The sequence below is a fragment of the Hevea brasiliensis genome, chromosome 2 (genome assembly GCF_030052815.1).
Source record: "Hevea brasiliensis isolate MT/VB/25A 57/8 chromosome 2, ASM3005281v1, whole genome shotgun sequence".
In the NCBI taxonomy this organism is placed as follows: Eukaryota; Viridiplantae; Streptophyta; class Magnoliopsida; order Malpighiales; family Euphorbiaceae; genus Hevea; species Hevea brasiliensis.
The window spans coordinates 97,485,053-97,499,449 of record NC_079494.1 but is presented as its reverse complement, the minus strand read 5'-3'; the positions used below and the strand labels follow the sequence as shown (position 1 = coordinate 97,499,449).

Below are 14,397 nucleotides of genomic sequence, written 5' to 3'. Positions count from 1 at the left end.
CACAGCTACTACTGCGTCTTTCAATGTTCTGTCTATGATTATACCCACTCCGTTCTTGTTTCTCTCCTTTCCGGTAAACCACAGTTTGCACCTTGAATTACCCACTTCCTTACTTTTCTCTCCTACCCATTTAGTCTCCTGAATGCAAGCAATATTCACCCTTCTCCTTTCCAAGGTATCCACAAGCTCCATTAATTTTCCTGTAAGTGATCCAACATTCCAAGTACCAATCCTGATCCTCCTCCTATCCTGCTCCTTCCTAATTGGTCTCCTTCTATGATATCTTCTATTGTTTTCTATGTCTATCTTGTGTTCTATTTCACTATTTGTTCTACTATCTGTCCTATGGACTAACTTCTTTACCCACACCCGTTCATGATGTGGGAACCCTTGCTCACTTAACACCACACCCGGGCGCCGGCATGGCGCGTCGCTTTCGGTGAACGCCCTACACCATTGCATATTTATTACTACACCCGGGCTCCGATGTAGCGCGTCGTTAGTAGAGGACGCCCCAACGTTTATTATCATTTTAATCCATATCATAGAGTGTGAAGAAATTTTTACGCTGGTTGTCACTTACCGTAACCCTCCTCCTTTATCTGGGCTTGGGACCGGCTAAGTGCAAAATACTTAGGCGGAGTTCTTAGCTAGATTTATATATGAGAAAAATTATAGTTCAGTCTTTTTTATCTAATTTTTAAAAGTTAAAAGGCTTATTTATTCCTAAAATAGTAAAAGGGCTTATTTAATCTATTTTTAAAATCTGAATGACTTATTTGATAATTTTTTAAAAGTTGAAGAGCTTAATTAAATCTTGAAACACTTTAAGGACTTCTATGACTATTAGCCCATACTTTAAGGGCCAAAATAAACCTTTTGCCTAAAAAAAAAACCCTTATGCTCGTTAACAGGAAGGATCAGTAGGACCAAGCACTGACGCACCAACCAACACCAACTGAATATTGACTTTACCAACATCATCCGGATATTAACTCTTAGTAGAACATGTCATGCTACACCAAAAACCAAAGAACACCCAAAAATGAAAACATCTAGCATGGTAAAAGGCCTCCAATAAACACTAAACTCACCCCATTTCTGCATTTAATGGATAGGATCAAAGGCAAAGCTCAATAATTCTCTTTGCCTCAGAGTCAACAGACCCGAGGAATGGCCAACTTAAGGACTCCTAAGATACCTTTGCAATGGTCTAAAAGGAACAGACCCTTCCGTAGGCAAGATCAACCAAACAAAGGTTCAAAGAAGAGACTAATGGAAGGGGAAAAGTAGAGAACCCATCCCCTTCCACAGTAGCTAAAGTAATTTTATTCCAAGAGTACAAGCTTAACCCACTTCATAAACATGCAACCACAAATCCAAACAAAACCCTCATAAAAAGGCTCAAGATCTATAACCAAAAGAGAAAACCACCAAAAATATATACATCTCAATCCATAAAGGGAGGGAACCCACAACAAGCTAGGGAAGGAACTTTCCCTACTTAAAGGGGTAGGGAAAGGACAAAATAACCGGCAGAGACAATGAGCTAAACTCAAAGAAAAGAGAAGAACTAGAGAGAAATTTCTCTCTTTAAAAACTTAGAGAGACATGTTTTTAAAAGGCATATTTTAATAATTTTTTTGGCAAAAGGCATAATTAGACCCCTTAAGTTATACTAAATAGTCATATAATTCCCTAAAATAGTTTAGGCCCAATTAAACCCTTCAACTTAAAAATAAAAAAATAAAACTTAAAAATTTTTAAAAAAAGATTAAACAAACTCTTTAACTTTTAAAAATAAATTAAAAATACTTAATTATAATTTGTCGAGAAAATAACAAAAAAGAAAAGATCAGCACATTCTCGAGAAAATTGTCAATTATAATTTACATTCTCAATTTGTGATATTTTACAAATCCTCGTTACCCATATAAAAACATAGATGCCTTCTTTCTTTTTGCAAACTTTGTTTCACAAAATTACAATCTCTAGGTAATCCTTCAACATTGCTAATCCATTTTCCTGCACTTTTCTCTACAGGTAACTTGATTTATTAAACCTTAAAAAAAAACTGTGATTTTCCCCTCTTTTAATGTATGGGTAAAAACACAGTTGAAGCGAGAAATGTATGTGACTTTGATTATTTCTTGTTATAGTTACTCTTTATTATATGGTCAAATAACACATAGTTAAACTTGAACATATCAAAGTCATCATGGAAATTTATTATTTTTATGTTTAAAATATCATATTTCAAGTACATGAATCACGAATCTCTTCATCTTCTCTTATTCAAGACCCATCCAACAGCTCTCTTGAGTATATAATGACTAGGCTAGAAACAAGGCATTTCAGATTAGGGACTCTTTATTGGTAAATACTACCTGATTATTCTAGTTGGTCCAAATTGAGAAATAGGCATATACTTATCACCAGGCAAAGCTTGTAAATGCAAAGATGATGTATTTATGTATGTATGTAGTTTCAGTGTTTAACTGGACTGAGACACAAGCTACAATTGAATTATTTAATGAAGGATTGGGGCTAGTGACAAGTGGAGTTTCTATCCTTCTGAGTGCAAATAGGGCCCGATACTTTGTGTGATCCTTTGACACCTACTGCGAGCAAGGTATGAAGGTGGCAATCAAAGTTGGAAATGGAATAGCACCATCACCACCCTTTATTGCTCCTTCCATTCCTATTGGTTCCTTGGTTACTATGATCTTCTCTATACTAAAAGCATTGTGTGAAAGGCTATGTAACTCACAGGATTAAGAACCAATAATAGTTCAAGAATCAAATAGAGTTGTGTATTTCAGAACTAGGGTTTTAAATTGCAGTTTTGATTGTTATCAGTCCTGGAGAACTGAAATGTGCCTCCATAGAAGTTATAGTGGGGTTATGGAAGACATTTATTTCATTTTTGAACTATTGATTGCTCCCAATGCATATATTTTTTAGAATCACTATAATGTTGTAACATTAATGCTCTCAATGAATTTTAGTAATCTTTATTTATACTTCATTGTAAATCTTATTTTATTTAAACTTGTTATTACTGAAGTATTTTAACTTATTTTTTTCTCTTATTTATAATTTTAGCTAGTCTCACAAGTAAAGACTAAATGCAATAATTAATAAAATACAACTAATGATATAGTGCAATTGTAAGAGCACTGATCTATTATTAAAACTTACAGGATTTAGCAAAAAGAGCTCACATGAAGAACACTTTGAAATGCTTCTTGATGGACGCTGATTCCATCTTAATGCCAATATATTCTTGATAATGCATTGACTCCTTATGCATTTGAAGCTTCACTAGTTCTAGTCTACTCAAGCAAGTTACCAAGCATAGCCTCTCATTATTGCTCCATTTAGATATTCATAATTACCTTGTTAGCTATTTGGCCACTAGAGGACCTGAGTTGCAGCCTTTTGTTACCATATCTCTAATCAAACTTTGTATAGAATTACCCAGGTTTGGGTGGTATGATAATAATAGATTTAAATAAGTGGTTAAGGAGATAACCAATGGCTTTTTTCTTTTTATGTTTTTTCCTCTCATCAAGCGTTATTAAGTTAAAATAATTGACTCTCACTTTTTTAAGGAAGGCTTATCTCACACATGCCTAACTTTTGTCAAATGATGGAGTTAATTGGCCTTAAATTGAAAGTTCTGGAGTTATTTAAGCTAAAAGATGAATTTGGGTTTATTTGGTCTTTGACGAAAAGTTTAGGGGCTTATCTGAACTGATTTTCAAAAATTAATTATTAAAAGAATGGAATTTTATAAGATTTAGGCAAAAAGGTCTATTTTGACACTTAAAGTGTGGGTCAATAGTCACATAAGTGCTTAAACTTTTTCAGAGTCCGAATAAGCCTTTAAAATTAAAAAAAAATCATAAGTCCTTTAATTTTTTTTTTTTTGAAATAAGCCCTTAAAATTTTAAAAATAAATTAAATAATCCCTTAATGGACAATAAGCCCTTCAAATTTTAAAAATATAATAATAAGCCCTTTTAACTTTTAAAAATAGATCAAAAGAAATTAGACTATAATTTGCCTCCAATATACATGGGGTCTTCATTAACATGCATGCATATTTAATATGCAACATACCAGTGGGTATCTACTAAATACTAGAGAAGATTGGTAAGTTTTTTATGGATTCATCATCTTTGTCATAGTCACTATCACTAATGTCATTATGATCTAATGAGATATGATTTTGATCATTCTATCAACAATAATCTTCTTCATCATCATTGTTGTCATCATCCTCTTCTTCTATGTTGGTAATAATGTTAAAAGAGTAATACATATTATAAAGTATAAGAGATCAATCAAGATTCAGAGGCTAAGTTTTGGATTTTAGAAAGGCTTCTTTGGTTAGCATTTGGAGGTGAACCTGGGTTTAAGGTTTTGAGTCTAGGTTTCGATTGGTCTTGAGCAATATTCAAATTCGTGTTCTTCGGATTGGAGGGGTTGGAAGGTCATGTTTTTGGTTAGTGGGGATTGTGATACACTTGTATTATATATGTATTTTAAGGTATTTTTTTGTTGTATTTCATTGGTGTTTTGTTAGTTAATTGCATAATTTATAGTTAGTTTCATTGCATTTTAGGATTTTTAGTTAATCCAGCTTAATTTCTTGATTTCTTTCTTTTATCAGGTAGTTTAATGCAATCGTAAGGCCTAGGGCACAAGTGGACAAGTTAGGAAGTCAAAAAGGTCAAGTTAAGCACTGAGAAGAAAAGCACAAGGCGTACACTAAGAAAAGTTGCCCTGTGTAATAAGCTACCAGGAGTATGCCAAGAAAAGGCATTTACACGTGCCGTGTAAGGGACCACGTGTAATGGTCCCTGGCCTATGTAACCTTTTGCCACCCTAATTGATGAATACTTCTAAGGCTCCAGAGAGTTACACGGCCTACCCCTTGTAATGATACATGGACCGTGTAATTTACCCCAGCTCAGACTCTAATTTGACTCCAACTTTATTTTGCACAACTCAGAAAGACTTTTAAGGCCTCCAGGACTCTGAATTGAGGGTTTTTTTTTTTTTTATGCCAGATATAAATACAAGAAGTTAGAATAAAGCTAAGGATCACACTTCTTACATTCTAACCTAGATTTTCAACAATTTAGAGAGATTTGCACTAAGATTCTTAGTAAAGATTTACAGCCAGAGTTCTAAAAGTTCAAAGCTATAAATCTTCTATCTAGATTCCTTTGTTCTATTTCTTCAGATGTTGTTATTTTATTTTTAGTTTGATTGTTAAACTCACCATGTATGAGTAGTTTTTTTTTTTATTTTAGAATTAGGAATGTAGCACTTTCAATTCTGTTATGGATTTACATTGATTTTATTTTAAATGTGGAGATTTATTCTTTGATTTAGTTTCTTGTGATCTTAATGTATGCTTTGTGTAATGCTCCTCTTAGTTATGATTCTAGATATTAATTGAAGGATTGAAAGGTAAAAATTAATATTGAAAAATCAAGATATTGACCTTGGGGTTTTTAACCTAGAGATAGGCTGAGATCTTATGTGTAGTTCATAATTAATCAAAGAGCTTAAAAGGTCTTAATTAAGATTGATCACCACAAAGTAGGGTTCAGGTTAATTAAGGTACACCTTGAGGCCTTGAGAGAGGACTTAAGATAACTTAGCATTAATTTTCTTCAAAGTAAAAACTTTCCAATTTATGGCATAAATGAGATTAGATCTATAATAGGTTGACGTGTGAGCCCTTAATTCTAAAATTGGTTTTTATTAATTGATCACCTTAGTCAAATTGTTTAGCTTTCTTTTATTTCATTAGTTCTAGTTAAGTTAGTTTAATTTCTCATCATCATAATTGGTAGTCTAGATATTATAATTGTTGTTTAGTTTAGTACTCACCAAGTTCCTTGTGGGAAGATATTCACTCACTACTATATTACTTATTAACGATCCATGAACTTGTGGAATTTTGCACAATAAGTTTTTGTCACTGTTACTGGGGAACTTTTGTTGATATTAAATGATTAGCAATTTAGCTAATTTAAACATTTTGTTTTTTTTTTAATTTTTATTAGTTATTTATTTATATTTTTTAATTTCTATTTTAGGCCTTTTATTTAGTTTATTACCAGTACTAAAACTAAAGATATACTTAAATTGGATATAGAGATAGACAAAACTCTAAGAGCCATCAAGAGGGAGAAGAAGCAATAGGAAGCTAAAACTTCAATTGTGGTATATAATAGGCCAAAGCCCTTGAAAGACAATGGAGCCCCAACTATTTGAGGATTCCAACCAAGTGTTATCAAACCTGTAATAGATGCAAATAACTTTGAGCTAAAACTAGCATGGCTCCAGATAATTCAACATATATAATTTGGAGGGTCACCAATGGAAGATCCACACTATCACCTTTAATATTTTCTTGCTCTGTGCGATACATTCAAGATGAATGATGTTTCTCACGATGATATTAGACTCAAAGAATTCCCATTTTCCCTTAGAAACAAAGCAACAAAGTCATTACTATCTCAATTTGTAGGATCATTCACCAACTGGGCAGACCTTTTATAAACCTTTCTAGGAAGATACTTCCCACATGTGAAGATTGCTAAATTGAGAACTGAACTGAACACATTCAAGCAAAAGGATAATGAATCACTCTATGATGCATGGGAAAGGTACAATGATCTTCAAAGGGAGTGCCCACACCATGGTATTCATGACTAGCTCCTAATTTAGAACTTCTACAATGGTCTACTACCATTAATAAGAAGCATTATAGATTTAGCAGCTAGTGGAGATTTGATGGAGAAAACAACCACAGAAGCTCTTGAAATTCTAAAGAGAGTTGCATATCACAATTATAAATGGTCAAATGAGAGAGGGGATACAAGGAGAATAACTAGAGTATTAGAACTTGATGCTCTTAACATGATCAAAGCTCAATTTGATCAGCTATAAAAAAGGCTTGATAGAATGCAATTGGAACCAATAATCATTCCTGCAACACTATATAGGGGGAAACCTAAGCTCAGAACGCAACAACTATGGTGAGCTATCCACAGAATAGATGAACTATGTGAACAACAGTGGAAACTTCAATCAGTGGGTAGCCAACAATCCTTATTCCAACACCTGCAACCCTGGATGGAGGAACCACCCAAATTTCTCATGGTAAAACTCGCAGAACCAATGGAACTAGCTAATCAATAGACAGCAAGGATACAGGCCAACAACATAGGTTTTCAAAATAGAGGCTGGAGCATAACTCAACAACCACCACCTTCTCAACCTCAACAGCTTAAACCAAAGTTGACTATGGAATCCATGATGGAGAGTTTTTTAACAGCTCAGCAACAACAAAATGAAATAATTAAATAACTTCTAGGATGGACTAATTGGCTATACATAATAAAATGCTTGAAAACCAAATTGCTTAGCAAGCTAATTCTTCAATTAAAGCTATTGATAAATTACCTAGTCAATCGGAGATGAACCTAAAAGAATAATGCAAGGCAATCACCTTGAGGAATGGTAAGATGCTAAAAGACCAAATGCCACAAACAAATTAGAAAACAACAGAAGAGGCCCTTGATGAAAGCGAGACTCAAGTAAAGGGAGCAGAGACATAAGCTAACAAAGGCAAGGAGAAGAAGGAAGAAAAGAAAAGAAGAAAAGAAAGAGCTGCATAAGTTCTACCAACCACCATTGCCTTTTCCTCAGAGATTCCAAAAGGCTAAACTAGACAAGCAGTTTGGAAGATTTTTAAAAATTTTGTAGGAACTCTACATCAACATTCCCTTTACAGAAGCTCTATCTTGGATGCCATCATATGCTAAGTTCTTAAAAGAGTTACTTTTAAACAAGAGGAAGGTTGATGAATATAAGATAGTGGCTCTCACAAAGGAATGGGGTGCAATCTTGTAGAACAAACTACCTTCAAAGCTAAAAGACCTTGGAAGCTTCTCCATACCTTGTCTCATTGGCAACATGAATATTGAAAAGGCCCTTTGTGACTTAGGAGCAAGTATTAGTCTGATGCCCTATCTATTTGTTAAAAGCTAAATGTTGGAGAACTTAAACTGACTATAATTTCTTTGCAATTAGTGGACAGATCTATCAAATATCCAATAGAAATTCTAGAGAACATCCCCATAAAGGTTGGTAAATTCTTTATACCAGTTGCCTTTGTTGTTCTAGAAGTGGAGGAGGATGTTCAAATTCCCATAATCATGGGAAGACCTTTCTTGGCAATTGCCGGAGCAATCATAGATGTTAAAAATGGGCAATTGACTCTCAAAGTGGGAGAAGAGGAAGTAAAATTCAACTTGTTTCGTGCTATGAAACAAAAGGCAGACATGGACAAGTGTTTAAGGGTTGATATAATTGATGAGCTAGTCGAATAGGAGTTCAATAAAAGGTATCTAGAAGATCCTCTAAAAGCTTGTATTGTGAATAGCAATATTACAAAAGATAAGAACAAGGAAATTGCAGCAATCACACACTCATTAGAAGCTAGCCCACCATTACCATTAGCTCAAGCACTTCAAATAAAGGAGTTGAGGCAAACTCCAACCATGTCAACACCCAATGACAAAAAGGTAACACAATAGGTAGAACTCAAACCCCTTCCTTCCACTTTTATGTAAGCATTTCTTTTCTTAAACTCTACTTTTCCTGTAATAATTAGTACTAATCTAACTGAGCAAGAAGAGGAAAAACTATTGAGGGAATTGAGAACCTATAGGAAGAGCATTGAGTATAAAATAAGGGAATTAGCCCTTCCATTTGTATGTATAGGTATCTATGGAAGAGAATAGTAAATCCACTCTAAAGCATCAAAGGAGACTTAGCCCTAACATGAAAGAGGTAGTAAAGAAAGAAATCCTAAAACCATTAGACGTAGGTGTAATCTACCTTATTTTTGATAATAAATGGGTTAGTCTAATACATATAGTAGTCTAATACATATAGTACTTAAGAAGGGTGGGATGACTGTAATAAAAAAAATGATAATAATGAGCTAATCCCTACTAGAACTGTCACCAGTTGGCAAATGTGCATTGACCATAGGAAATTAAATAGTACCACCCAAAAAGACCATTTCTCTCTTCTTTTTATTGATCAAATGCTTGAGAGACTAGCCAAACATTCAAATTTCTATTACCCAGATGGGTACTTAGGATTTTTTCGAATCCCAATTCACCCAAAGGACTAAGAAAGACCACTTTTGCTTGTCCTTATGGCACTTTTGCATATAGGAGAATGCTTTTTAGTCTATGTAATGCCCCTATACTTTTTAAATATGCAAGATGACTATTTTCTCTGACTTTATTAAAAACATAATGGAGGTATTTATGGACGATTTCTCTATTCGTGGCACTACTTTTGATAACTATTTGACTAGTTTTTCTATGGTGTTGTAAAAGTGTAAGAAATCAAACTTGGCATTTAATTATGAGAAATGCCACTTCATGGTTAGAGAAAGCATAATTCTTGGCCATCTCATTCCTGTCCACAACTCAACCCTAATGGTATGCAAACATAGTCAACTATTTTATATGCAGAGTGCTAAAACTAAATATGTCTTATTAATAAAGGAAAAGTTTTTATTTCACATAAAGGACTATAGTTGGAAGAGCCTCTATTATATATGAGATGTAATGATGGCCTCATCAAAAGATGCATTCTAGATGAGGAAGTTGACAGCATACTCCAACACTATAATTTCTCACCTTATGGAGTACACTTCAGCATAACAAAAATTGCAATAAAGATAATGCAAGTAGGTTTTTATTAGCTATCCCTGTTTAGATATGTAAGAAACTTTGTGCTTACATGTGATCAATGCCAAAAGATTGGAGTTATATCAAGAAGGAACAAAATAACCCTACATGGAATACTTAAAGTAGAGCTTTTTAATGTATGGGGAATAGACTTTATAGGACTACTCCCATATTCACTTAGGAGTAAATATATCCTAGTTGGTGTGGATTATATATCCAAATGGGTAGAAGCAATAGCCTCACCAACCAATGATGCTAGAGTGGTAATCAAATTCCTAAAGAAGTACATTATTTTAAGGTGTGGGATGCTAAGAGCCATAATTAGTGATGGGGGAAGCCACTAGCCAATTTGAAGCATTATTAAAGAAATATGGAGTGACTCACAAAGTGGCAATACCATATCACCCATAAACAAGTGAGCAAGTGGAGATCTCAAATGGGGAATTGAAGAGAATACTTAAGAAAATAGTGGATCACTCAAGGAAGAATTGGCCCTTAAAAATTGATGATACACTATAAGCCTACCGTACAGCCTTCAAAACACTTATTGAAACTACCCCCTTCCACTTAGTCTTTGGGAAATCATGCCACCTTTCTATTGAGCTTAAACACAAGGCTTATTGGGCAATAAAAACATTGAACTTTGACTTGAAGAGTGTTAAAGAAAAGAGGCTTCTGCAACTCAATGAATTAGAAGAAATTAGGCAAGATGCCTATGAAAATGCATAGATTTACAAAGAAAGGATAAAGAACTGGCATGACAAACACATCATAAGAAGAGAAATCAAAGAAGGAGACCTTATCTTTCTATTCAACTTTAGATTGAAGGTATTCCCTAGAAAGTTAAGATCTAGATGGTTTAGACCTTTCAAAGTCCTATAAGTCTTCCCTCATAAAGCAATAGAAATATGGAGTGAGACATTAGGAGTATTCAAAGTCAATGGTCAATGCCTAAAACCATACTTCTCTAGAGAACCTATCAAGAAAGGAGCTACACGCTCCTTTGCTGATCAACCTACCCCTTAATGAGCCAATAGTACAGTCAAGCTAAAGACTATAAATAAGCTCTGCTTAGGTAACAATCCATGTTTCAAAGTTTTTATCTTTTTTTGTTTTGCATTTCTTTTCTTTTACTACATACCCCTAACTAAACCCTAACCTTGAATTATTTCTAGTAAAGAGAGGAAAAACAAGAAGCCAAAAGAAGGATGGATTGTAACAAAGGCATAAAACCATGTAAGAGAAATGAATTTCAATCAGCGAAGTTTCCTTACTTGCTAATTTAGTATTGCATTGACATACCTAGAACCAATTAGCATAGGAAAGGAAGTCAAATAGTATATCATTATGCTTCTGAAGTGCTATTTTATATAGTTTACAGTAGCTAGGTAGTGAAACACAACCTAACACAACTAAAAGGACTGTGAAAACTTAGAAAACTACAGTCCAGAAAGTTATACGAGGAACCTCGTGCACTAAACCATGCCCCATGTAACACAGGAAGCTTAAAATTACAAGGATAAAAGCATTCTAGAAAGTTACATGGGTAACCCCATGCAAGTTTGCACACCTTGTATAACCAAGGAACAAAAGCAATTTGAAAACATAGGTCCAAAAAGTTACACAGGGTGACCTGTGTAACCTTACACGGGCTGTGTAAATAGTCGAGCAAAAAAAAAAATTTTAAGAGATAGAAAGTTACATAGGGTAACTCGCATAACATTATAGAGCCCTATGTAAAATGTTAATACAGTGTTTTTAAACTTGCACCATTTCACGTGAAAAGTCACACCCTCATGCCAACTGACTTTTTAAACGCCACAATCCTTCCCAAAACTCACAAACTCACTTCTCTCTCTCTCTCAAAAATCTCTCAAATCCCTTTCCCTCACCAAATCACCTTCCAAACCCTAATTTTAAGAAATAAATCCCCTCTCCAATGGTTTCAGCAAAAAGAGCAGCCCACCGCCTCTCATTTTCCCATGCTAGAGATGACTCTCCCTTCCTTTTATTGTGCCTAAGAACTTGACAAACTCATAGGGAAGAGGGAGAATAACCATAACAAGTACATGCACTACCAAGAGCACCACCAGACCAAGACTTTGAATTGGTTTGGCCATTTAAGGATGCTAACCATAAAGGCCTCTCCTTCTAACATTTGGCATGCAAGATTACCCCAACTAAGTATCTTAACAGTAATCTTTTGGAATGACTGGGGTTAAAGAAGTAAGTGGATGCATACCTACGCAACATTAGATTGAAGCTCTCACCACTCTTCAGTTCCCCACATATCGGGATCTTACATTAGTGTTTTTATGGAGTTTCCAAGCCAATCTTTGGGTGAAGGATAGAGTCAATAAAGGAAGGATCTAGTTCAAACATTTGGGAGTCGATAGCGCATTGAACATGGATGAGTTCAATGCCATATTTGGTTTTGACAGTGATGGCCTATAAGAAATTCCCATCAACAGGATGGTATACAACAATAACACCTTCTGGCAGACAATAGTGCCTAATTCATCAGAGTACCATTCAAGCTGCTCCAAATCTTCAAGGCTCATAAACTTAGCATTACGATATCTTTACCGCCTCGCAGCACACACCATCATGGGGTGAGGAGACAGTTTGGGCATGGTCAATGCTAATAAGCTATTTTTCCTCTAGTGCATACTACATGGCCATAGATGCAGCACAAGGTATTTCCTTTGTCAGCACTTTAGGAGGATCTCACACTAGACCATAGGGCATATAGTGAATAGGGACCTTATCACGGCCATAGCTGTGAATTTTGGCTTTGTACCTACGTATGTATAGCTACATCCTATCACAAAGACAATGAGGATAAATGCAACCATAAGCATCTCTATGGGGATATACAGGAGAGTAGGAGATTAGTGCTTCCTCATGGATGAAATGGCAATGTCATACATAGAGCAAAGCCATAGGAGCAAGGACAACCATCCAATGCCTAATAGTAGCTTGAAGAGCAATAACAACCTAAGAAGCAGCAGCAGCATGGAGGACCAGACCCAGTACTCCAAGCCTCACTAGTTTGAGTTCCATCCTTCACACCATCCTCTACCGACCTTGTCCTTGCATATTTATAAAGGATGGAACACACCTTCACATAACAATTCAAAGACCTAAAGGATAGCCTCTAAGAAGCACACAACAAGCTTGATATACTTCTAGAGAGAAAGGAAGGGAGTGGACCCTCCTCCCCTTCAGAAACATTCTAGAATAGGATGACTCGATTAGGATACTTTTTGGATTTTGTAGAGGCATAGGCCTAGCAGTAGTCTATTTTATCAAACAGTACTACATTTCCTTGGATATATAAATATATGCTTTACTTATTCTCTTTATTATGCCTTATCAATTCTATATATAGCTTGCATATTATATTATATTGCCATTGAAGACAACGTCAAGTGTGTGTTTGGGCATGTGTTCAATTTCTTGCATTTTAGGTAATTTTTGTATTTGCATTTGCATTACCTTTTCATGCCTTTATTTTACTTGCGTATTAAAATTCCGAAAAAAAATTTCAAAAAACTTTGTAAATTTTTCTGAAATTTTCCTTAGAAATATGACTAAAACTTTAATTAGCAAACAATTGTTCTCTCATGGGTAAATGGATTGAATGTGTTGGATAGGTTAAAGGATTTAATGACGTGATTATGAAAAATTTATCTTCTACATGGAGCAAGACTAATTAAACTAATTCATAATTATTAGTTTATCACATTGAATTTGCAAAGTTAGCAGAAAATTCTTAGAATATGAATAAGCTTAAGTATGCCTCACCAACCCTAGAATATATTTCTTTGATCTATCAAGACAAAATCCTAGTATGCACTTGAGAAAGAGAGAATTTAGGCATTCCTTGTTATTAACCTCATTAAAGCCTTAGCCACCCTTAATCTAAAATTATCCCTTATAGCCAATTTAAGCCAATGTTTTTACCCATATATGTTCTTTGCTAACCCATAATATTTGTAACACCCCTATTTGCATAGCCTGGTATATTTCACTGTTCCGGTGACCGGTATCGATCCGGACAATTAAGGGGATTAGAATCACACTTAACACGACTAGATAAGCCATAAACACAAATATTTAGTAATTGACAATTAGTTAAGTATAAATAAGAAAAATAGAATATAAGAAGTTAAACGAGCCGAGAGTCACAACGATGGGTGACCTTCTCGGGAAGGACTGCGAAGTCATTTTAAACTCAAATTTCGAACCGTAAAATATGATGCTGCAGTCATTAGGACCCTTATGAACACAGTAAAAAAGAGAAAATCATGAAAAAGAATTGTTAAGCCAGTCAAATAATTAGGTCAGAGAGCCGGAAGGAATATTGAATTATTTGCAAACCGGGATGAACCGGCGAGGGGCAATTTGGTCAATTGACCCCGAGAGCTGACTCTTGACTCAACAGTCAAATAAAATCGGAGAAAAGAAAATTTTGGAATTGAGAATTAAATTAAAGAACTAAAAGAAAAATAAATAGAAAAAAAAGAAAATGAAAAAGTTAAAAAGGTGATGACATCATGCATGACATCATGCATGATGCCATAAAAATAAGAAT

At 34.7% G+C, this 14,397-nt stretch overlaps 1 non-coding gene across 1 annotated transcript; it reads right to left on the bottom strand.

The window, feature by feature from the left end:
• Positions 1 to 6,624: 6,624 nt before the first annotated feature.
• On the bottom strand, positions 6,625 to 6,731 carry LOC131178194 (small nucleolar RNA R71). The gene has a single exon (XR_009147327.1). It is a non-coding gene; the product is annotated as a small nucleolar RNA R71 (small nucleolar RNA).
• Between the last annotated feature and the right edge of the window lie 7,666 nt (positions 6,732 to 14,397).